We start from the raw sequence: 23,602 nt of genomic DNA on the forward strand, positions 1-23,602 counted from the left end.
GTCGCTACAAGAAGCAGAAGAAGGCAACCTAGCTGAGTTTTTAACTAAAGAATTCTCCAAGTTTTGGAATTTAGAGGAAAAGGACTTTAAAATTGTGTCAGCTTTCAGGCTTGGAAGATTTATAAAAAAGGAGAGGCCCAGAGATTGCCTGATAACATTGAGATCAAAGGAGGAAAGGGACAAGATTTTGGGCCTACACTACGGAAAGTCACTGGACATTCTGGACAGAAGAATTGAAATCTACAAAGATATTCCTAGACAACTGTTGGACCTTAGAGCCACCTATTCTGAACTTGCTAAATTACTAAGGAGCAACTCAATTGCTTTTAGGTGGGAATTCCCCCAAGGAATATCCTTTACCTTTAGAGGGAAGAAGGTCAAAATTAGAATACCGGAAGAGAGAGACAAATTTCTGTCTACATACGAAGAGGACCTCCAAAAAGGAATTGAACTACCTTCTGGGCCTGGAGTACCGGCAGTACCGGCACCTGTGGAACCTGAAGACCCTGTGAATAAGATACCACCCCTTGAAAAATAATCAGATTTATTCAGGATGTCTCTGCAACTTTTGAGCTGGAATATAAATGGCTGTAACATTCCGGAAAAAAGGAAGAAAATATTTCATATATTAAAAAAAGAACAATTGGACATTATTTGTTTACAGGAAACACATGTGACAAGGCTCCACAGAAAAGTGTTAATAAATAAAAGATTGGGCCAGGAATTTATATCTTCGGACAGAGTGAAGAAGAGAGGTGTGGTGATATATGCGAAAGAGAGCCTGTCACCCAAATTCTTATTTAAAGATGAACATGGAAGAATTTTGGCAATTGAGATACAACACCAAGGAGAGAAACTTTTGATATTAGGAATTTACGCACCTAACGAAGGGAAATCGGAATTTTACAAGAAGTTGCATGAGACTATGCTGGATTATCTGGACTATAACAACATCATAATGATGGGAGACATGAATGGGGTCGTATCAACCAACATGGACAAGTCACAAAGTCAAAATGTTACAAAAGACGGCAGACTACCTAAAACTTTTTTTGAAATGACAGACAATATGGATTTGATTGACATCTGGAGGACAAAGAACCCCCTAGGAAGAGAGGGAACATTCTTTTCTGAAGCCCAACTGACCTGGACAAGAATCGACCAAATATGGATATCTAGAGGCCTGGCACCTAAGGCTAGAAAAGTGGAAATCTGCCCAAAGACCTGCTCCGACCATAATGCAGTAAAGATGGATATGACACTATTACCAACTGGCTCTTTTAGATGGAAGATGAATGACAATTTGCTTAGAGATCAGGAAATTACCAAGAAGGCCCAAAAAGTTTTGAAGGACTATTTTGAGATAAATATGAATACTACGGTGGAAAAAAGAATCGTCTGGGACGCAAGTAAAGCTGTAATGAGGGGATTCTTGATACAACAGAATGCTGTAAAGAAAAGGACACAAAATGAGAAAAAAGACAAGATTCTGGACAAAATAAAAGAATTAGAGAAGAAGCTAAGATTAAACCCGAAGTCACAGCCAACTCTGAGAGAAATCAAACTTTATCAAACACAATATTCCAAATTGATAAACCAGGAAATAGAGTGGAAGGTCAAATTAATGAAACAAAAAACGTTTGAGTCGGCGAACAAATGTGGAAAACTGCTAGCTTGGCAGTTGAAGAGAAGACAAAGATTAAATACGGTTACAAATTTAGAGATTGAAGGAAGAAACATCCAGAATCCTGTGGACATTAGAAAGTGTTTCCAGAGATACTTTAAAAAATTATACACCCAAGGGCCGCAAGACGAGGCTGAGATTAAACAATTTTTGGCAAAAAATGGATTATCAAAATTGTCACAAGAAAATAGGACAATCCTGAACTGTAAAATAACACGACAGGAGATTGAACAAGCCATTCAGAACATGCAATTGGGCAAATCTCCAGGGCCAGATGGACTGACCTCCAAGTACTACAAGACATTAAAAGATTACCTGATACAACCTTTGATGGAGGTCAGCAATGAAATTATGGAGGGGAAGAGGGCACCGGAGTCGTGGAAGGAAGCGTTTATCACATTAATACCAAAGACGGAAGCTGAAAAGACACAACTTAAGAACTATCGTCCCATCTCTCTTTTAAATGTGGATTACAAAATATTTGCAGACATTTTGGCAAGTAGACTTAAAAAAGTTTTAAATGAAGTAATTCACAAGGACCAGGCAGGCTTTCTCCCAGGCAGACATTTGTTTGCTAATACAAGGAACATTATTGACATTTTGGAACTTTTGCAAACAGATATAAACACGAAAGCAGTTTTAATTTTTATAGACGCGGAGAAGGCCTTTGACAACATCTCCTGGAAATTTATGATGGGAAACCTAAAAGAAATGGGAGTGGGACGGGGTTTTGAGAATGGGATCGAGGCGATATATTCAGAGCAGAAAGCTAAACTGATAGTTAATAATGTGGTTACAGAGGAGTTTAAAATTGAAAAAGGAACACGACAAGGTTGCCCTATCTCCCCTTTGTTATTTATTTCGGTTCTGGAAGTGCTATTGAATATGATTAGAGGGGACCGGTTGGTGGAAGGAATTCAGGTCGGACAGAAACAATATAAACTAAAAGCTTTTGCAGATGACCTGGTTTTGACCCTGCAGGAGCCAGAGTCTAGTACGAAAAGAGTATTACAACTGATTAACGACTTTGGTCGGGTGGCTGGATTTAAATTAAATAAACAGAAAACTAAGGTTTTGGGGAAAAACCTGACAGATACAGAGTCAGAACGGTTTCAGAAAGAGACAGAACTTAATGTGGTTAAAAAAGTAAAATACCTAGGGGTAAACATAACAGCAAAAAATCTAAGTCTATTTAAGGATAACTACGAAAAGTGTTGGGCAGAAATCAAGAGAGACTTAGATAGTTGGACAAAATTGAAACTTTCTTTGTTAGGCCGAATTGCTGCTATCAAGATGAATGTATTGCCAAAGATGTTGTTTTTGTTCCAAACACTTCAGGTTTTGGACAGAACGGAGTGCTTTCAGAAGTGGCAGAGAGATATCTCTAAATTTGTCTGGCAGGGCAAAAAGCCCAGAATTAAGTTTAAGATATTAACCGATACGAAAGAAAGAGGGGGCTTTGCCCTGCCAGATTTAAAGTTGTACTATGAGGCCGCAGCGTTCTGCTGGCTAAAAGACTGGCTACTTCTTGAAGACACTGACGTGTTGGATTTGGAAGGGTTTAACAATGCTTTTGGATGGCATGCATACTTATGGTACGACAAGGTTAAAGCAAATAAGGCCTTTAAGAACCATATTGTCAGAAAATCACTGTTTAATGTCTGGACAAAATATAAAGACTTGCTGGAAAATAAAACTCCAAGGTGGCTTTCACCTTTGGAAGCTAAGGCCCGAAAAAGACCCAATATGGAGGCTAAATGGCCAAAATATTGGGAAATATTAGAAAAAGATGGAGACAATTGGAAATTGCAGAGTTTGGAGAAAATGAAGGATAAAGTGCGAGACTGGTTACATTACACTCAGATTAAAGAAGTTTTTAAAAATGACAAGAAACTAGGGTTCCAGGTGGAGAAATCGAAACTAGAAACAGAATTGTTAGAACCAAAGACTAAGGTACTTTCAAGGATGTATAACTTGCTGTTAAAATGGAATACACAAGATGAAATGGTTAAATCGGCTATGATAAGGTGGGCACAGGACATCGGGTATAATATCATGTTTGAGGACTGGGAAAGGTTGTGGAGTACTGGGTTGAACTTTACTGCATGCAATGCTTTGAAAGAAAATGTAATGAAAATGATATATAGATGGTATATGACCCCAGTCAAACTTGCAAAAATTTACCACCTGTCTGATAATAAGTGTTGGAAATGTAAAGAGAGTGAAGGAACATTCTTCCACCTCTGGTGGACCTGCCCTAAAGTGAAGGCGTTCTGGGAAATGATTTATAATGAACTGAAAAAGGTATTTAAGTATACCTTCACAAAGAAACCAGAGGCCTTTCTTTTGGGTATTGTCGGCCAAGGGGTGGTAAAGAAGGACCGGACATTTTTTATGTATGCAACAACAGCAGCAAGGATACTACTTGCAAAGCACTGGAAAGCTCAAGATCTACCCACACTGGAAGAATGGCAGATGCAACTGATAGACTACATGGAACTGGCTGAGATGACCGGCAGAATTCGTGACCTGGGAGAAGAGAAGATGGAGGAGGATTGGAAGAAATTTAAGAATTATTTACAAAAACATTGCAATTTGAGTGAATGCTAAGCAGGATGCTAGATCATAAATAAGTGAGCACCACTAACTTAGATGACTTAAGAAAATAAGTGAGATTGAGAAAATATAACTCTTTCTGAGAATTATAAGATTATAAATATATAGATGGGATACAAGAATGTAAATAAGATAATAAATTGCTGGTAAAAAGTTATAACGATGAAAGTGGGAGCGGGAGATGTGAGGAAGTCCAAAAAAAATGTGAAAGTATGTTAAGATATTTGTTATACTGCCTGTTACATTTATTCTTATTGTAAACTCCAATAAATATTTTTTTTAAAAAAAAAATTAAGTCCAGTTGCGAAGGACTCTGGGGTTGCGGCGTTCATCTCATTTTACAGGCCGAGGGAGCCGACATTCGTCCTCAGATAGTTTTTCCAGGTCATGTGGCCAGCATGACTAAGCCGCTTCTGGCGCAACGGAACACTGAAACCAGAGGAGTGCACAGAAACGCCGTTTACCTTCCCGCCGGAGTGGTACCTATTTATCTACTTGCACTTTGATGTGCTTTCGAACTGCTAGGTTGGCAGGAGCAGGGACCGAGCAACGGAAGCTCACCCCGTCGCGGGGATTCGAACCGCCAACCTTCTGACTGGCAAGTCCAAGGCTCAGTGGTACTCACCTGTAATACTTTACTGTTCCTTCAGGAAAGTTAAATAGCTTGAAGTTGATTTAAAGTAAGCACTAATATAAATGTCCTTTGCACTTTGATAATTAAGAAAAGCTTAAATTTCCGACAATGTCCTTGTAACTATATTTGCATCGGCATTTTAATGCCGACAATGCTGATAAATATTCTGTCCCCACTGAGATGCTACACATGTCCCTTATGGGTGCATGTTTATGTCTGTGTATGAAATTTTTCTACATACCAGGAGTGTGGTACCCTTTTCAGGCATTTTTAATACAGTCATACATCATGTTACATTTGCTTCATGTTATGTTTTTTCAGGTTGCATCCCATTGCAACCCAGAAGTACTGGAAAGGGTTACTTCTGGATTTCGCCGCTCGCGCATGTGCAGACGCACAAAATGGCATCACGCGCATGTGCAGAAGCGGCAAATCAGAACCCGCGCATGCACAGACGTCCCGCTGTGGGTTGCGTTCCTTTCATGTTGCAAACAGGCCTCTGGAACGGATCCCGTTCACAACCAGAGGTACCACTGTATTCTGTTGGAGGCCTCCCAGAGTAGCTGGGGAAACCCAGCCAGATGGGCAGGCTATAAATAATAAATTATGATGGTGATGGAGGTGGTGATGGTGGTGATGATGATGATGTAATACAACAAGAACGTGATGGCCATTCTACTTTAAAAAATAAATAAATTATTTATTTATTTTTAAAAGCTAACTTTTTTCCTTTACCTATCTGCCTGAAATTTTGCAGAGTTAATACATTCTTGAGGGGCTGCCACCTCTCAAAATTTCATTCACCTATGTGAAAAATACAGTTATGGCTGTTTTGGTTTCCTAATGTAATTCAGTGGGAGGACTGAGGATTCAGATTTTCGAATTTTGATTCAGATTCAGGGTCCAAACCAGATTGGGTCCCGAACTTAAATCACCTCGCCTGCCAGGATGTATACAAACAACCTGAGACTTCTCCTGCATGGTAGTTGCTGCTGCTTCTGGTGCTTTAAGCCCCTCCTTGACCTTGGAGACAGCGGATGGGACAGAGGAGATCCTAAACAGCCAGACTCTCTCAGGGTCTGCCTCTTCCTCCCCTTCCTTCTACACTTCCAGCCTCTGACATCCCTGACTCTTCCTCTTCCCCAAGCCCCGACTCCTGTCTTGTGGGTGGTGAAGAGCATATTATAAGACTTGATACAGTGGTACCTTGGTTCTCAAACTTATTCCATTCCAGAAGTCCGTTCCAAAATCAAGGTGCGCTTTCCAATAGAAAGTAATGCAAAATGGATTAATCCATTCCAGACTTTCAAAAACAAACCCTAAAACAGCAATTTTACATGAATTTAACTTTCTAACGAGACCATTGATCCATAAAATGAAAGCAATAGACAATGTACTGCAGTCACACAATCAATCAGTAACTGAACTGGGTTCCACACAGTCACATACGCACACACAAGCCGCAGAAACAAAAACGCAAAAGGAATAGCAAAAACAGACAGACCTCAGTGTAACACTCAAAACGGAAGTGTGACGCTCAAAACGGAAGAGTAACACTCAAATGGAGCACATTTGGCTTCCGAAAAAAGTTCGCAAACCGGAACACTTACTTCTGGGTTTGCAGTGTTTGGGTTCCAAGTTGTTCAAATATCAAGGCGTTTGAGAACCAAAGTAGCACTGTAGGTATGTGCTGTCAGTGGAAGACCTACATTATCTAAGACACTTCAGTGCCTGAAGTAGGAGCAGAGATGCTTAAGAATTCAGTCTTTTGAGTATTCCAGTATGAAGTGACCTGGTATGCACCTTTAGGGCTAATGTGTGTACAACAGCAGTCAGGGTTGTGTGCTGTGATTTATCCATTGGCTTTCACAAGTCGGTGATGTTACCATGCAGCTCTTGGTTCTAAGCACATACTAAAACACATTTAAAGGTGTCTATTTTGAGAGAAGATGCATACAGAAATGCACAATTTGAGATAAAGCATGTCTAAAAATGCATATTTAAATCAATATTAAATTGAAGCTTGATGCTGCTTACCCCCTTTTCATCCTTCAATGAAATGAATATTCAGGGAGATCCAGCTGCAGCAGATCAGTTTGATTCCTAAAACTGCCTGGAATGAGGTGCTTCGGGTTCTGGGGAGAAGGGACAACAAAATTTGCTGATTTGAAATGGACTTCCACAGAGAGCAGCCATCCTTTATAGTTTGATAACCATAGGCCAGGCAAGGAGACAAAATGAATGAGAAGAAAGCAGGGCATTTTAAACCTGAACCACATCAGAACTTGTGCCATCTAGTCGGATGGTGATAATGAGCCAGGAATGTGCTGGAACATGCTTTTTATTTTTTTATTTTTTAGGACAGCTGTGTAGAGAGCAGTCAGCCTAAGCAGTCAATTTGACAGATCTAACCAGCAGCATCCAGGAGTGTGTGACTGCAAATGATTTAAAACAGAAGGGAGATAAGAGAGAAATGTGTCTGCCTTCTGAATTTGAACCCCCGCGCTGAAAATTTATTCCCCCCAGCTTGGATTGGTAGCAGCGTGTTTTCCTAGTCGTCAAAGGATTTATGTGAATGATAACATGTTTTCATTGCCATCAGCATGTCTCCAGGGCCGCTATGAGACTGGGAGATCTCATCATTTCATGCTATGCACTGAGGTGGGTAGGGGGTGAATTCACATTCTTCAATGTAGCTCAGCTATACACCTGCAATATCCAAAGGCTGAAATATTGCTTTTTTTATTTCTTGGTTGTCTGCTTTCCTCAGCTCTGCTTGATGTACACTGGCTGAGCTCAATGCCATCTCCTTTCCACAAAATAAGAATAATAAAATACGCACCAAAATTATTCTGTAGAGATATGATGAACTTTCCACTATTTAGTATGATACGTCTAAAGCACTGTAGATGCTAAGTACTGAGAGAGGCTCGCAGTGCAATGTTTGGGAGCATTTCCCTTATTTAAAAAAAGATCTGCTTCCATTTAATCACCACCAATTTCTGAAGCAAGCATAGAATATCAAAGCTAAACAGAGCCCTTTCATCAGCTTTCTTAAATTTCCAAGTTAAAGAAAACTTTGCATCATTATCACCCAGTTTTGCATATGTTCATATAAAGCAGCAAAAGCTTCCAGGAAATGTAAGATATTAAAAAAAAAAAATAGACAAGAAATCCAGCTCTGCAGTTATATCACACACAAAAATAAAACCACAGTTGGCCACCATTTGATCATGCGCTTACAAGTGAATATGGAAGCCATCTGGTCTATGCCACCTTTGGTTTTATTATAATAAATGTGTCAGGTTTGCGATTCTGGTCCGAGATTGCTGCATTGTTACACACTGAAGAAAGAATAACAACTGTCCTTCCTTTCCTTTGGCAAATGCTACCACTGAAACTTTTAGATTAGTTGGTAACTGGCTCTAGAGAGCCAGTGTGGTGTAACGGTTAGATTGTTCAACTAGGAACTGGGAGAGCAGGGTTCGAATCTCCACTCAGCCTTGAAGATGACTGGGATACCTTGGGCCAGTCTCCATCTCTTAGTCTAACCTACCTCACAGGGTTGTTGTGAGGGTGAAATGGGGAGGTGGAGAATCATATACACCACCTTGAGATCATTGGAAGATAAGGTTGGTATATAAATGTAATAAATAAAATAAATAAAATTTCTGGTTGGTTGATTTCAGTGTACCAACCAGAGGTAATTCCCTGGCTAACACTGGTAAAACACTGGTAAAAAAAAAGTTATCAGCTATCAGTTGTTATATTTGCTCTAGAACCCTGTAAATGTATTGTTTTCTCCACCCAACCACACAGGACAAGGTTTCGTGCTACCAGTATGACTTCTTTCCCCTCCTCATATATGTCTGCATCAGAAACATATGACTTTTTGGAACTGCAACACAGCCAGAATTTTGTGCCACACTTTGTAGGCTTATATGGCATATACTGTCTCAGACAACTTCCTCCAAATGGCACTAATTATCCAACAGCTTTACTATTCTCATATGACACAAAGCACTGTGGGAAAGGAAACATATATACCAGACCAATGACATCTTTTGGATACTTAATGAGAGAAGCAAAATTTATCTGAAATTTGCAAAATACTCTTACAAGCAACTATGGGCTCCTTAGATTCTCTTACAGATAACTGGGGAAATGATTCAGGTGTAAACTGCAGATCCAGCAAAATGGAGTAAAATTTGGGATGCTATACCATTCAGCTCATTGTCAGTCTGTATATTTCATATTTCACTTTGTATACCGCCTTTCTATATTACTGAACACAAGACGCTTTACAACAACAAAATAAACAAAGATCATATACCTTATAATAATCTGATCCAATGCAAAAAGTCATAATAAAAACACAGCTTTAAAACAACCAACTTAGATCAAATAATATTCAACAACCCATTAGAAAAGTACAGTAAAATTAACTCTCCAAATATCAGCAAATAAAAAAACACACCAGAAATTCACTCTTAACCATTACAACAAATAATTACTAAACTATAATCAATAAAAATAACGGCAAGTTACAAAGACATAAAATACAACAATGCATACAAAACCATGTAAAAGGGTCAAATTAAGAAACAAAGACTCACAGCTTACAAAATTATCGATAGTATCTAGTCCAGCCTTCTGCCCCCTAAGTGGCTCACCAGATTACTGTGGGAAGCCCACAGGGAGGAAATGAGGGGGATCACCCTGCTCTGCTGGCAGCTGGTATTCAGACCCACTTTACCTCTGGTACTAGAAGTAGTACACATTCACTCTACATATTAGCCACCGACAGAGTTCCTTTAAATCAACTCCCAGGTGTGATTCCCCACAGCCTCAGCAGATTTTCAAGTAATTAACAGCCTATTGCAGGGGAGAGGTATGTGGGAAGATTGGTACCTTTTCCCACTTGTACTTGCAGTACCATGTAAAAATGAAATAATTTGGGAAGAGTGCATTTTACAAACTGGGCTGTCCTTGTGCCTGGATCCTAGAATGGCACTTATTTCTGTATTTGACGAGGTGGGGAATGATCTTTGAGGGGGGAGGGAAATAATCAATTAGCAGCAGCAAGAATGACAATTGCTAGAAGATTGAAGGAATTAGGTGATAATTTAAAATCAGTGTGGTATCAACAGCTATGGCCTACCGCATTAAAGCAAAAACTTACACACACACATAAAAGACAGAAACAATTCAAGAAACACAGTAGGCAAATTTGAAGTGACTTCATTCAGTTTTATGGCACAAAAATAACATAACTGGCAGCCACAGGCTTCTCTGGAAAGAGTGTATAAAATAGTTCCTTGTTGAGTAATAATTCTCTTTTTCCTTTAGGGCTATCAACAAAGATGTGACTTTTGTCACATTCGAATTCATTGCCATGTTGTTAAACCATCTGGTTTATTATTGATGCCCTTTCACTCATTGTTAGGTAGTTTCGTTTAGCTTTCACCTTTTAAAATGTTTTAATCAAAACATTTAGTTATTTTGGGTTTTAATATTAATTTCCTTAACTTCTTTGACCACTTCTAGAGGTGCACAGGTACTTTCAATAAGCAACCTAATGAAAAAGAAAGTTTAGCCAGCAAAGTTCTCTTAAGCACCTTGGTCAGCTCGAGATGGGAAGTTGAATTTGAGTGCATTTTCTTAATACAGTTTTATATTTTATCTTTTTGGGAGTTCTGCCGCAGCATTATGTAGCAATCTCAAATTATTGCACTTCAATTAACTTGAGACCTAGTCAAATAATTTAAGTCCCCTTGCCAATGCATGCCACCTGTTCTCCCAAGACAGACGTGTGGTCTATCTGGATATGCTCTACATGAGTATGGCTGTGCATGCATAGGACTCCTTCCATGGGGATGTCAACCCTGGTCTGTCATGGAGACAGACCCTCATTTGCACCTTCAGACTGACAGAGATGAGGGAGGGCACCACCATGCCTCTGGCCTCCCAGCAGTGGAGGCCCTGCCATTTAACGGGAGGGAAAGGTAGCAGGGAGGCCAATCCAGCCCTCCCAGCACCCTCCCAGTAAGTGGCAGCAACTTGACTTCCTGGAGGCAAGGTACACAGTGCTGCCCATCCTCACCAGCCTGCTCCTGTCAACTTCAGGGGCATGGTCAGCATGCATGTCAGTATCCTGAGGGTGTGGATATTCCATGCGTTCATACATTAATTACTCCGGAGAACCAAAGGCCTGAACCAAAGGACTTATCGTTGGGTGGAACTGTAAAGAACCCTTCTGGTAAAATTACTTTACCACGGTTTTCAAACATACTCCATTCTGGAAGACCGTTCAGCTTCCGAAACGTTTAAAAACTGAGGTGGAAAGGGCAGCCTGCAAATTCAGTGGAGAAAATGGGGGGGGGGCTCGGTGGAAGCTGTTCAACCTCCAAGGTGCGTTCGAAAATGGAAGCATTTACTTCCAGGTTGTCGGTGTTCAAAAACCAAAACGTTGGGCTTCCAAGACACTCAAAAACCAAGGTTCCACTGTAGCCAAATGGATTGCGTGAAACAATCCCATGGTCAAACACACAAACACTTCCCTTTGTGCTGCTTTTGTCTGTTAAGATTATGTGATTTTTAAAAAAATGTCTCCCTTGAGAATCTGGTTTCCATTAACCAAATTAAAAGCTTCCTAAGTTCATGCCTCTTTGCCTCTTTTCTACTAACTCACTGCCAGTGAATTATGGAACGCTGTGACACTGCAATTTTAAACTGCTACTCTGGTGACCTCAAGAGGAGAAAATGCATTAATTAAATATGTTGCCAAGTTTACTTGGAAAGGAAGTTATTCATTCATGAAGCATTTAAAATATTTTTAAATGAATGAATGAAGCATTTTGAAGCATCTGCATCATTTCTATATGTTAGATTTCTTGGAAACATTAAGGTTAGGGATTAGTTTTCCAGAACATTGTTGGCAGCGTTTAAAATGACTTCTCTGTTAATGATCTTTGGCACTACTACTGAAAATATTTCCATTTGTTTATATTGCCCTCTCATGTGTACTTTCTCAAACTGACTTCGTTTGCTCTCAGTGATATCACCACAGGGCCAAATCTGATTGGCTATGTACTTCTATGATCACTGATTGGCAGGCATCACCCATATGACTAAGCAAAGGGGAAGAAAGACACTGCAACCAGTGGAAACCAAACAGCGGGGACAACAATGGAACTAATAAAAAAGAAAAGCTTAATATTCGGTTTCGGTGCTGAAAAAACAGACTGATTCAACTTGGACCAATTAGGAGGCTCCTTTATTTGACTGGAGAATTACCCTTAGTTAAGAAATGTGCCAAACTGCAGACAATACGATTTTGGAGTCGAAAGAATTCAATTTCCAGGTAAAATGATTGCTTCTGATTACTTATTCAGAGTTCTGTTGGTACTCTCTCACCTCCCCATCTTCCTTTACAGTAGAGACATAGGTTTCACGCTTGCAATGCTCTTCCAAAGTATTGGAATTGCAGAGTATTAGTGAAATAATTCTCTACCTGCAAGCTGGAGTGTCAATTGCCTCTGCACCCACTCTCTCCTTCAGTGTTTGCTCTCCCATCACCCTACCCTAATGTTATGGTAAGCTTAGAGACATTGCTTTTGCTTTCAGCAGACACCTGCCTGGAGCATTATTTTGATGCCTGGATCAACAAGGTGCTACAAAGCACTTTAGGGCTCCTTGCTTCAATCTGTGCCTCCTTATAGAGATCTGATTCACCGTTGGTAAGTCCAAATTCCCCGGGGCATCCAGCTTCACCTCACAATTCATCACAATCTGATGCACAGCCCTAATTAATATTAACACAAGGGCATTGGGAGAGGGGGCAAAGAAATATTTCCATCTGTAAAATCACAAATTTTGGCCTGAAAATCAAAGCCAGATAATACTTGGCACATTCCTAGTTAAGGTTGTAACTTCAAATAATTCTGGTTTTGAAATAGATTTAATTATTCTTTAAAAATTGGCACATACCCATCATATATTATGTACAGATACCACCCTACTTAAAGGTTACCTTATTGAATAATTGTAGCCCTGATGGTTTAACTTTGCATTAGAGTACCATGATCCAATGCTTGGAGATAAGTGCAATGTTACAGTGGTACCTCGGGTTAAGAACTTAGTTTGTTCTGGAGGTCCGTTCTTAACCTGAAACTGTTCTTAACCTGAGGTACCACTTTAGCTAATGGGGCCTCCCTCTGCCGCTGCGCCGCTGCCGCGCAATTTCTGTTCTCATCCTGAAGCAACGTTCTTAACCCGAGGTACTATTTCTGGGTTAGCGGAGTCTGTAACCTGAAGAGTCTGTAACCTGAAGCATCTGTAACCCGAGGTACCACTGTACTGTGCTGTTTACCATATCATTATGCTACTTTGAAGTTCAGTTTTACATGGAAGGAGTCTTTTGACACTCAGCAGCTAAAGCCTTCTGCACAAAACAGTATGTCATTGTTCCCCTCTAATAAGCAGAATGACCTTTCTTAAATTCCCACTGAGTAACCTGTGTTTTTAATGTGACGCCTTTCAAAAAATATCACAGGGACATGCTAATAGCAGGAGCAAAGAGCAAAGATAATGAGCGTTCAAGTTTATGTGTCTTTGGCTAAAACGTACGACTGGATGGAGAGAGAAACCCCAGTTGTTGATTCTGTGAGCCTTTGCTAAAGACAGGCAGCGACCCACAGACATTTCTGCGGATGGCTGATAACACCTCCCCCCAAATGCTAAGCCTTAGCAACATAATTGTGTGGCTGGGTTGGAGCCCATATTAGCTTCCCAGCAGTTGGGTAGCTGTTGCTTACAAAAAGGGAGAGGGATGAGATGGCAGGAAGGTGGGCAAGGTAGAAACACACCACCCAATAGCACTAGATTGGCTCTGCCACTGCATTTGCACTGTGCTGACCTCCCTGCCACCTCTCCGCTTTCCGTCTTCCTCCTGGTGAGCAACAGTGAGCCACCTGCCAGGAAGCTGGCATAGCCCCCACCTGAGCTGCTTCTGGGATCAACTGTATTATGGGTATGGTTGGTGGAAATGCCTGAGAATGAGATCCGTATGTGGAAGGGTAATAAGGATGTGCTTGGGAAATGTTACTGTGCCAGAAAGTACGGGTGCAGCTTCTATTTGAGTTATTTGGTTTAGCTGCTAACAATGCTTTAATGCATGGGGGTTTTATTTGATTTTTACTTGCAATGTTTTCTGACATTTAAGAGGATGCCTTTTGCTGCTAATTATGCTGCATTAATGAGGATTTTTTTAAAATTTTGAACAAATGATTTGTCTGTGTAATGTTTTCTTCTGGGATTTTGGACTGCTGTATTTCAAAATATGCTGTAAACCGCTTAAGGTGTTTGGGTTGTTTTCCTTCCAAAAACTGTAAAGTGGAATACAAATGATGTAAAATAAAGAAGTGACTTCATTGATGTGATACAGTGGCAACCATAAAAGGGAGAATGGGTACCTCAACTACTGAAAACATAAAACACAACTAGGTCTGCCCCAGAAAAAGGCTTTGGTGGGCAAAAGCAGCCTCCTTCTTTAAGAATGAGTGGTGGCCTTGTCTTCTAGGGCCTATGGGAAGAAGGCATGACACCTAGAGCACTTGATGCTTCGCTTGGTGCAGCAGTTTCCATGATCTTCTGTGTTATGAGACTCTAGGCATTTGATTAGACTTTAATGCCCAAACCTTGGCCCTCTGAAAGCAGTGCAGGCTTTTCATCAATAATTGCAATGTGTGTTTGCTCAGTGACTTACACCAGATCTTTTGTGGCAATAAAGGAAACAATAGTTGCTCTCTAGAGGAGTTTTGGTGGAGACTTTTATGAATTCCATGTCTGCTTTGATATCTGGGAAACTCATTTTCCAGCAATAAAAAAAGCTATCTCTGCAGAAAGTTCTTCCTTTTTTACTTCTTGGTTAATTTCCTATGGGAGGAATAAACCAACTGGTCACATTGAAACAGTGAGCAAGATCTTCAGAGTAGCAGAATTCTATGTTTGCTAGTGGTGGTATCGAAATAGTTTCTCTGCCTAGATATGGAAAACTGGGTTAGACACATGGTTCCCAGTTTGGTCTGTCTGAGTGCTATTCAGTTAATGTTTGCTGATCATAAACCCACAGAAAGTAATGGACCTAACTTAGTCAGGTTCATTAATTTCAAAGGGTCTACTCTGAGTAAATGCTAGTTGAATTCCTCACTCTGTGTTGTAGATATGCAGCAAGCTTTCACTTATTTCATCATCATCTTATGGGCAGAACCAGTGGTCTGTCTGCATGCTAGCCCGACAGTACATTTAGTGCAATATTTTGTTTCTGTCATCAGTGTTAGTTGGGTGCATTTGGAATATCGCCTACTGTTCCAGTAGCCTCCCCTCAAAAAGGATATTGCAGAGTTGGGAAAAGTTCAGAAAAGGGCAACAAAATGAACAAGGGGAATGGAGTAGCTCCCTTATGTGGGAAACTCGAGAAAAGGTAAGAGACAAGTTGATAAAAGTGGGTACAAATTATGCATGGCGTGAAGAAACCGGGTAGAGAAAAGCTTTTCTCCTCTGAAAACACTAGAATTTGTTCAGTAAATGTTGGAGCACTGAGGACAGGCAAAAAGTGCTTCCGCACACAGTGCATAGTTAAACTCTGGAATTTGCTCCAATTTGGATGGCATGAGCCTTCTGTGTTCATCTCATAAGTCCCCAAGTTTGCTCTGTCAGAACAGATGTCACACGGCTTCCAGGAATGGCATTTTCAGAATCAGAACAGCCAAGAAATGTCTATATGGCTTGTACTGATACCATCAACAGAGCCAATTGGGGCATGGGGTCAGGAGGGCTATTAGGCCTGGGGCCTCCAACTCAAAGCGGGCCTCAAATTTAGACACTTTCCCCCCTCTTCATTTTGTGGCCTTTGATGAGTTTCACAACTCGTTTTTATGCACACAAGACCAAACTGTGACACAGTCCTCTCAGGCTACAAAAGCATTTGTTACATATAAAAACATCAAATTGTCTACCACTCTATTTTTGGTGCCATGCAATTATGGCTAGAGGCCTCAAAAAGCTGGAAGTGGTTCTTTGGAGCTTTCAAAGGGCCTGGCCATAAACATGTCTGCAGAAAGATTTAGGGAGCCATATTCTGAAATCTCCCCGAAGTGTTAAATCATACCCTTCTCGTACAGCATGCAAGCGAGAGGCTAATGATGAATAGCATGCATTAATAAGTGCTACCTGCAATTTCTGCTTCGATGAAAAACGGGAATGGAATCACGGTCCCTGCTGTTTAAAATGCCATTCATGAACTTCAAGAATCCCATTTTCCAATTGCATATCTTTATATCTCACTTGAGGGAGGTTCCACTTATGTACAAATCAAACAGATTTGAAATGTAAAAATACCTCCTACAGTTTTATAAAATAACATTATTACAATTTAATCTGTAAAATAAAAACTCTGGTTACTGACTGTATAAAGTAAGCATCTTTCACCCTTTAAAGTGGCAAAGTAAGATGTTTATGTTTCGCCACCAGGAGAGATGGGCAAAGGTTTAATTTTATTCAACAAACAGGATAAATCCACAGACATCCATTTGATGCAAATGATTACCTAAGGTCTAATTGTCTGAGTAGGAGAAGAAGGTGTGCAATTGACTGATGTTTTGCATTCTTGTTTTGTACTGGGAATTTAAACAAAAAAAAAAATGCCTTCTGACTATAAACAGAAAAAAGATTTGATGGGGAATAATTATGGAAAAGTAGCATGTCATTTTAAAATGCAATTTTCTAACAGTAATCACAGATAATTCTATTGTGTGGTGCTTGGAGGGACCTTACAGGAGTAAGGTCTTGGATATTTTCTTGAGTAGGTTGGAAAGCTGTTCTGAGAGTCTTGTAAAATTGTGATAAATGGGTCTGGGAAACTCTAGCACAGCACAGAGTAACAAAACAAGAAGCTAAACTAGATTATATTCCAAAAGAATAGCAAGGAAAACATAAATCAGAAAGTTGGGAAAGATGTTACAAATCTTCAAAATTTCTTCGTAAACCCCACTACTGAATTGGTGCCAATAATTGTGCTCTTATTGTTGCCCCTAAAGTGATTATTGCCTTTGTGCTGTTCTCTTACAGTAGATCATATAAATAACTAGTTTTAAAACCCAGTGCTTCAGCTTTTGGAACCCTACGTCTTGCAAAAGTTGATGCTATAGATAGTCACTCGGTATTTGCGAGCAGCTTAGGCTGAAGTCTGCACGATGACCACCTCATCTATGCTAATAAGCCTCACCCATCTTCTTCAAGATATTGTTAACCATCCATCTGGGGGGAGTGGAAACAGGTCGGCTTCTAGCTCATTTCCCTCTCCTGCTAGGAGTATCTGGGATCAAATTTCAGTCCAAAAATTCAGAGACGGCAAGCGGACAAATTCTTAGACACCAAGGATAGAACTGATAGACTACTGTCAGGAAAAATATTTGTAAGGGAAATGGCCAAAACTTAAAACGTCACAGATTTATGGTGATGCCTAATATTTAAATTAATCTACTGTATGTTTTGGGAAGTTGTCTTTTCACTATGTATTTGGACACCACTTAAGATATCAAAAACAAATTTGGATGATGGTCCCCTGCTACCCACGTGTGTTTCTGTGTCTAACCCACTAATCAATATCTATCTAGATTATTTCCTGATGGGTAAAAATATGTTCTAGCTGTCAAAACCCTTCCATTTCTTCTTTGGTGTCTTTCATATGAACAGGAGGAACTTCCCCTCCATATCTTCCATAAGGTACTACCTGCTCCAATGGATTGGGGGAACTCCCAGAACACATTTGGTAGGTGGACACAGGGGGAGAAGAATTGTCTAAGCAGAAGCTCTTGAATGAACGTTGAAAAGTATAGCAATCTGCTTTAGTTTGTTTCAAGTATTCCAAAGTGCTGTGGTTGCTGTGCTTGAAGCTGGGGCCTACCTGATCTCTGCATGTTACCAAGCACAGCATTAATAACCATTGGCATAGAACAAATTGGCAAACAGGTTTTTTTCCATGAAATAATATTTTTCGATCTAATTATATAGCTATGTGCTCAATTCTGAAGATGTTTTCTTCTTTCACTTGTACAAAATAATGGATTACCTCCTAGAAAACGAGATAAAGGAGAAGGGAACCTTTAGACTACACTTTTCAGATGAGCTTTATAGCTCAGTTCTAAGGTTTATGCCAGGGGTCTGCAACCTGCGGCTCCGGAGCCGCATGTGGCTCTTTTACACCTTTGCCGCGGCTCCGGGGCGGATACTAGCGAGGGGAGGAGGCGCACTGTGCACCCCGACACTCCCCACTGTGGCAGGCGCTGTACTGGCTGTGACGTCGCATGGGGGCGGTGCGTGCGTTTGTCACGCACCGTCCCGACGTCACCTTCCCGGTTTTGCGGCTCCCAGTTTTTTTTCTTCAGAAACGGGTCCAAGTGGCTCTTTTTGTCTTAAAGGTTGCAGACCCCTGGTTTATGCAAAACTAAATGTATATAAAGAATGTGTATAATGATGAACCAGCTTTTTACGTGGGTCCCCCTGCCCCTGATGCTATTCAATTCCAACTCCCATCAGTTCCAGCCTGCGTTGCCATTGCTCCAGAATGATGGGAGTCCTAGTTCAACAACATCTGGACAGTGTACTGTTGGCCACCTCTGTTTTAACAAGTTGTTATTAATACTGGCAATGGGCAACCAGTGAAACTGTTTTATTATTCTGCATTGTATTAATTGTTTCCATGCGCCTCATCACATGTCATAAAAATAAAAAAATAAACAACAACACCATCAAGCAGTTTCCAAATATGTATAAAACACTAAAATAAATTCTCTGTTTAGTTTCAGACCAGACAACCAATGCAGGGACACACATTACTTCTCTATGTGAAGAGGTAGATAAAGGACAGCTCACCCGGTGGACTAAAGGAAAAGAGGGATTCTATAGCTCAGTTGGTTAGAACGTGGTGCTGGTAATGCCAACGTTGCAGGTTCAATCCCTGAATGGGACAGCTGTGTATTCCTGCATTGCAGGGGGTTGGACTAGATGGCTCTCAGGGCCCCTTCCAACTCCACAATTCTATGATTCTATGAATTCTGTTGCTATTGGTTGAACCAGGAATGGGCAGCCTGTCCAGGTTTGTCTCTGCCTTCATCCATCACTGGCTCCAGCCTCACCTACTGCTGGCATGCAGCCTTCATGAGATTACTCCAACCCAAAAGTGTTAAGTAATCATTTGCAGGGGTTGAGATTATTGGTGGGAAAAATAATAATCATAATAATAATATAGTTTTTTTGTACCCCCCCACATCTTATTGGGTTGCCTCAACCACTCTGCGTGACTACCAACAGAATATATGCCAGCCTTCAAGAGCTTCCCCTCCCTTTCAATGGAGGAGGTAGCAACCTGCAATTGGAGTGAATGGATCATCATCTAGGTGTCACCCAGGACCATCCAGTAACATGATATGAGGGCATGGAGATTTACAATGCACTGGCAGCAATCCACACAGTTGGTTGCATGCAGCTAAGCTTTATTCAGAGCAGATTTATTAGGCATGACTCACTTAGGTCCATTAATTTCAATGGGTTAACTCTGAATTGGCTACCATTTGGTATGTCCAAATGTAAAAGCTCTGGGAAGGGCCACATGCTGCTTTCAGTGGCCTCCCTTTGACAGCTTGAGCCATATATATAGTCGGTGTCTAACAATCTCGCCATGCAATATTCTGTGGGTAAATATTTTTAAACTCTTGAATCAAGGAGTGATGAAATATTTAACAGTAGAGCAGCTTCTAATGAGCTCAGAAAATGGTTATCCTGCAGCTCTAAAGGCCTTTTCGTTTGCTTATCAATCCCCGTGATCTTGTTTTTATGAGCTGTCTGCTAGCGATAGTGTCCTCAGAGAAGTGGGTCTCTCATCCCCTGCAGATGAAGTGGCTTTTGTCTGTAAGGAGCGTAGGCACAGAATCTAGTGGGAAGTTCTCCTGCCCATATGCCATTGAAATACATGGAGGCCATGCAAAAGCACGGTAGTACTACACTCACAAACCACTTCTGCCATACAATTTTCTACCTGCATTACACGTAAGTGATGGGCAGCAGCCTCAAAAGCACTCAACCTTGGTTCTCAATGATCCCCTTCACGCTAATTTAGCTCTGGAACACTAATGAGACCATTTAAAACCAACCCTTCTGAATGCCAGATCCTACAGTGGAGTAGCAACAAAAGCGATGCCAGATTAATTGAACAAGGGAAGCACAGAAACATTGTACTGGTCAATCTGTACTTATTATTCCCACTACCACAATATTTTTTTTATTGAAATGCAGAGATGATGATGATGATTTATTAAATTTCTGTTCCACCCTTCATCCGAGGATCACAGGGCAGTTTACGATAAAAACTCATCAAAATGTATAGCATAGTAACAAACAAAAACAATAACCCCACACACACAGCTTAAAAGACCGTACATTGTTTAATTAGCCAAAGGCCTAGGAGGAATGTTTTCACCTAAAGATATGCAATGAAGGCACCAAGTGAACCTTGCTGGGGAGAGCATTGTACAAATGGGGAACTACCACAGAAAAGGCCCATTCTCGGGTTGATGCCCTCGAGAACTCTCATGGAGGAGGCACGTGAAGATAGACCTCAGATGAGCATCACGGGGTCTAGGTCAGTTCATATGGGGAGAGGTGGTCCTTGAGGTATTGCAGTCCTTAGCTGTTTAAGGCTTTACAGGTCAAAAATAGCACTTTAAATTGGGCCCGGAAACTAATTGGCAGCCAACACAGTTGGACCAGGATTGGTGTTATATGCTCAAACCGGTGAGCAACCCGGCCACTGAATTCTGCACCAGCTGAAGTTTCTGAACCTTCTTCAGAAGTAGCCCCATGTATAATGCATTGCAGTAATCTAACCTAGAGGTTACCAAAGCATACATGACAGAAGTCAGGCTATCCCTGTCCAGATAGTGGCATAGCTGGGCCACCATACAAAGCTGATGGAAGGCACTCTGTGCCACTGAGGCTACCTGAGCCTCAAACAACAATAATGGATCCAGACATACTCCTAAGCTGTATATCCACTCCTTCAGAGGGAGTGTAACCCCATCAAGAGCAGGCAAACTCCCATCCATCTGGTCTAGGAAACCACCCACTAGCACTCTTATCTGGATTGAGCTTCAGTTTCATGGCTCTCATCCAGTCCATTACCAAAGCAAAAGATGTGTTGGCAGAAGGATGCTTGCAAAAGGGGACTTTCCCATCTCTCACTACGGCAAATATCTGCACTGCCGCAACAAAAAATGTTCTCCAAAGGGTCAAGGAACTCGCTTGAGCAATGTTGGGTGAGGCTGGGTTCAAATACCTAATGGCAAAGGAAATGAATCTTTCTCCAGGCTGTTCATTACTTAGTGTAAGCCAGTTTGCCTAGAGGTGGGGGAAGGAAGTCTAACCCATGCTGAAAACATCTGCTGGTGAATACTGATCATTCTGTGCTCCTTACTAGTAACATCAGTGCTGAAAATCAAGGAGGAGACTTGAAAAGAATAGATTTTCTTCTGATGAATTGTTGATGTCCTCCTCTGTCTGGAGATGTCTTTGAAAACAAATAAACTTGTTGGAAGGGGACCTGAGAAATGACTCTTCCATGCCAAGTCTATCTGGGCTGTTTCTCAGAGCTGAAGTCATTTCTTTCAGTTGTCTGAAGTTTGCAATCTTACATACATGGGAAATGAAGTTTCACCTTTGCAAACATACTCCCCACCACCCAGAACCCAAATACTTCTATTCTATGCAGAGAGACAATGTCTGGCCCAAGGTCACCTTTATGGCCAAGTGAAGACCTGAATCTTGGTCTCCCGGGTCCTAGTCTGACAGTCTAAGCATTACATCACACTGGCTCTCATTTTGTTGCAAGTCCACTTACATATATGAACAACATGACCTGTTACTGGACCACAGGAGCCTGCTTTATTCTCAGTCAGACCATCAAGTTCAGTATTGTCCCTGCAGACTGGCAGCAGCTCTCCAGTGTTTCATTCTTACCTGGAGATGCCATGGGATGCATGCAAAGAAGATGTTCTACCACTTAGCTACAGCCCTTCCCCCAAGTTATCATGGGAATATACCGTAGTCAAAATATGGCTGCTGAGAAATAAGCGTGAGCTGTCAACATAGGGGAACCCGAAGGTTTCATAGAAGAAATAAACATTTGGGGGGGGAAAGCCTAAGAGAAGCACACCCACACCAGCTGGACGAGGACTGAGCATGCCCATGGGGCACAGAATACTAAGGCTACACCCACATCATACCTTTAAAGCACATGGTTCCCCCAGAGAAGTGGCGTTTGTTAAGGATGCTGGGAATTGCAGCTCTGTGAGGAGTCAACTCCAGCTCCCAGTATTCTATGTTGAGGGAACCGTGTGCATATGGCATGGATGCTCAATTCATGTCTTCTGCAGGGGAGATGGGAGTGGACTATTCTGAAAGAAGACGTGGCTAGCTGGAACACTGAAGAAGAATTCTCTACACTGCAACTTTTTATTGCTGGTCTCTCTTGTACGTTTGTAGTGCTAAGCTGTTTAACCACCAGTGTTGTTGTTTAGTCGTTTAGTCGTGTCCGACTCTTTGTGACCCCATGGACCAGAGCACGCCAGGCACTCCTGTCTTCCGCTGCCTCCCGCAGTTTGGTCAAACTCATGCTGGTAGCTTCGAGAACACTATCCAACCATCTCGTCCTCTGTCGTCCCCTTCTCCTTGTGCCCTCCATCTTTCCCAACATCAGGGTCTTTTCCAGGGAGTCTTCTCTTCTCATGAGGTGGCCAAAGTACTGGAGTCTCAGCTTCAGGATCTGTCCTTCCAGTGAGCACTCAGGGCTGATTTCCTTAAGAATGGAGAGGTTTGATCTTCTTGCAGTCCATGGGACTCTCAAGAGTCTCCTCCAGCATAATTCAAAAACATCGATTCTTCGTCGATCAGCCTTCTTTATGGTCCAGCTCTCACTTCCATACATCACTAACCACCAGTACTTCATGATTATATCGCTTGCCACTGAGTTGTGCTCTAGACAATTTGTGCTCTAGACAACTGGTCTTACAAAAACGAATAAAGTTTTTCTTTTCTTTTCTAAAGAGCAGTATCTGAGACCTTACCACTGTACCCTGACATTATAAGTGAGCTAGAATGTTCAGCTTCCTTATAAATCATGTAATAGGCTTCTAGAACACAGGATATTACTCATAGATTTTAAGTCTTAATAACTATTATATAAAAAAATTAACATATTGTGCTGGAAGGATTCAGTTTAGATTTGCATCATCATTTCTGCCCCCTTTTGATGAGTAATTTAGAGGCTTTCTTGCATCTCAAGATCAGAATTCCATTCTGCTTATCTTGCTTGGTACCAGTTGTTAAATGGACAGTAGATGCAAAGAAGCAGATTCCTAGAGAAAACTGCCTTATAAGCCATGTGTTATGTGTTTATGGACCGTGAAGTACGTTCATCAAGGACAATATGATGGACTGCAAAGTCTGGTCGGTAATGTAATAGAAAAACCTATTTGTGTGGGTCTGCATTTTAATGTACAACTGTATAAATTGGTTGTCACTGTATTTTAACAGTGTATCTATGCCTATTCTGC

General features: G+C 41.1%; 2 long non-coding RNA genes across 2 annotated transcripts in view; one reads left to right on the forward strand and one right to left on the reverse strand.

Moving 5' to 3' along the window:
- Window positions 1-6,624: 6,624 nt before the first annotated feature.
- The window catches only part of LOC308479650, a 142,643-nt gene continuing 125,665 nt past the window's right edge, over window positions 6,625-23,602 (reverse strand). The window contains exon 3 of the long non-coding RNA XR_013987773.1: window positions 6,625-7,069. This is a non-coding gene — a long non-coding RNA (uncharacterized lncRNA). The remainder of the gene's footprint in view (window positions 7,070-23,602) is intronic.
- The window catches only part of LOC308479655, a 134,186-nt gene continuing 122,693 nt past the window's right edge, over window positions 12,110-23,602 (forward strand). The window contains exons 1-2 of the long non-coding RNA XR_013987775.1: window positions 12,110-12,297; window positions 15,269-15,417. This is a non-coding gene — a long non-coding RNA (uncharacterized lncRNA). The remainder of the gene's footprint in view (window positions 12,298-15,268; window positions 15,418-23,602) is intronic.

Source organism: Podarcis pityusensis, assembly GCF_964106645.2.
Source record: "Podarcis pityusensis genome assembly, chromosome: 1".
NCBI lineage: Eukaryota > Metazoa > Chordata > Lepidosauria > Squamata > Lacertidae > Podarcis > Podarcis pityusensis.